Source organism: Balaenoptera physalus, assembly GCF_965194825.1.
Source record: "Balaenoptera physalus genome assembly, chromosome: 20".
In the NCBI taxonomy this organism is placed as follows: Eukaryota; Metazoa; Chordata; class Mammalia; order Artiodactyla; family Balaenopteridae; genus Balaenoptera; species Balaenoptera physalus.
Genome location: NC_138901.1, coordinates 19658424 through 19661005, shown reverse-complemented (window position 1 = coordinate 19661005; position 2582 = coordinate 19658424).

Genomic DNA, 2582 nt, shown 5'->3' with positions numbered 1-2582 from the left:
AGAGAAACAGCTTGTGTCCCGAAGAGAAGCCCACCCCCACTGCCCCACCCCACCACAAGACCATCCTGGGCTGGAGAACTGGAAGGTTGCCTTAGGTGCTTCCATATCTCATTTAGCCCTCTGCACCTTTGATGAAGGATAATGACATGGGGAAACTGAGGCTCAGGGAGATTTCTGACTGAGGCATGTATGACTCCAAATTCCTTTTGACTCCCCAGTTCTGCTTCAGGGCCTTTGGAACAAAGACCCACACAGTCAGGATCAGGCTAAACTGCAGGGAGATTTAAAGCTGGGTACCAGAAAATAGGGCTGGAGCTGCTTATTAACTTCCCCTCGCCTCATCCCCAGATGGGTCTTGCAGGGAATTGCAGGCTGGGATGAGCTACAAGGTGGAGGCCAAGAGGCAGAGGTTGGATTGCCATCCTTGGGGGAGGAATGCCCACCTACCCTTACTACCTGGGGCCTCTGTGTTCCAAGAGGTAGAAGGCATGGCTGGTCTCTGTCAGGGTCACCCTCTGTCTCGGGGAAGCTGCAGAGAATGACAGGCTGGCCCCGGAGCCCAGGACCTGCTCAGCCTTCCAGATGGGCAGAAGCTACTGGATGTGGTTGGGCTTCCCTACAACCGCTCTGAGACCCTGGTGGTCCTGTGCATGGAGGCTGCCTTTCTGTATCAGTACAGAGCAGGTGTTGAGCAGGGTGGAGCTGAAAACACTCAGAAACTACTGGAGGCCAGGAGACCAAGAGGACAGGGGCCAGAACAATGCCAAAGCTCCACTCCTTTGGCTTTTCCAATTACCCTAGTCCGTGGGCCACTTCCATCCTTGACTTCCTGTCACAACACACCCCCTCCTCACTGGCCCTCCCTGGGGCTTTGCCAACAGAGTGGGCATTGGATACTCCGTGGTGATTTAACAATTGGTTGACCTGATTTCTTTTCGAAGGAAAAAAAAGAAGGATTAAATCCACAAATTGTCATGCCAACCTAAGGAAAATCCCTGCTTCCTGATTCTGATACTGTTAGTTTACTATTTCTAAACACCTTATGTTTATGCCCTGTAATTCTCACATCACTCTGAGGTAACAGTTATTTTTCTCCTCTTTTGTGAGAGGAGGAGAAGAAAACACCAAGAAGCCTGCCTCCATCAAGACCACATGACTGGCAAATTGCTGAGTCGGGATTGAAACTCGGGGAGGTGGGGGGGTAATAATGATTGGAAGGAGGTGGTCCTGATGGGATTCGTAATCACTCAAATTGTGCAGTTATTTTTTCTAGCATCTTGTAAGGGCAACGACTTTTTTTTTTTTTTTTTTTTTTTTTTGGTCATTTTAACCTTGTGGATTGAGGAGGACAGAAGAAACCCATTCAAACATTTAGACGTCAGAGTTAACACTTCGGTCTTTGGCATTTCCTTGTCAAATCTGGACTGCAGGGCTCAGGGAATATAAAACAGAGGAGAGCAAAAGTAACAAGTACGAGGGCATCCTGCTGGCCGTCTGAGGGAAAAGTTATGGTCTTAGAATGACCCCTAAACCATCCTCAACTCCTGAGGTGGTGACTATAAATTATTCCCTTTGATTGCCCAGTCGCAGCCCCACGCCGCTCTTCCCCGGGGCCTGGAATGCTGCTCTCTCTTCTGTGTGGCCTCTCTATGCCCTTCTATTATACAAAAACCCACCAACTATACCGCTTTTGTTTCTTTAAAAATAAATTTGGGGGACTTCCCTAGTGGTGCAGTGGTTAAGAATCTGCCTGCCAATGCAGGGGACACGGGTTCGAGCCCTGGTCCGGGAAGATCCCACATACTGCGGAGCAACTAAGCCCATGTGCTACAACTACTGAGCCTGCGCTCTAGAGACCGCAAGCCACAACTACTGAGCCCGTGTGCCACAACTACTGAAGCCCATGTGCCTAAAGCCTGTGCTCCACAATTAGAGTAGCCACCGCTCGCCGCAAACTAGAGAAAGCCCATGCGTAGCAATTCAGACCCAACGCAGCCAAATAAATAAATTTATTAAATAAATAAATAAATAAATTTGGGGGGTAGGGGGACGGAGTTTGAAGCAGACGCCAGGGCCTGTTCGCTGAACTGAACCAAATCACGGGGTGTCTGTCCAGAAAGCCGGCGCTCAGTTTCCTCAGGAAACGGAGCTAGGACTCCCGTTCTTCTCGCTAAAAAAAAAAACCCAAAACCTCAGGATGGAGGATGGGTTTTATATTTCAGTGGTCTGAAAGACGTTAGCAGCTCCTGAGGTATACATACCCTCTCCTTTTCTCTTTTTACCCCAGCTCGTACCTCAGAAAACCCCCTCCCACAGCGCCTCTCCTCAGAGTTACACACGGAGAACAAGCCAGCCCCCGTCATTGGCTAGATTCCCTGTCCGTCTCTCCGCTACGATTCCGAGTGGTGCCTTTTGAATGCCCTCTAGTCCCGCTTCCCTTGCCTAATTGGTTCATTCGAACGGGCCCCCGGCCAGCTCAGTCATTCATTGGTGAATATAAAAGACCAGCTCTGATTGGTTTTTCGGATCGGTGCCAGTGAGAGCGCCTCAGAGATTGGCTTATCTGATTTGGGCGGGCTAGC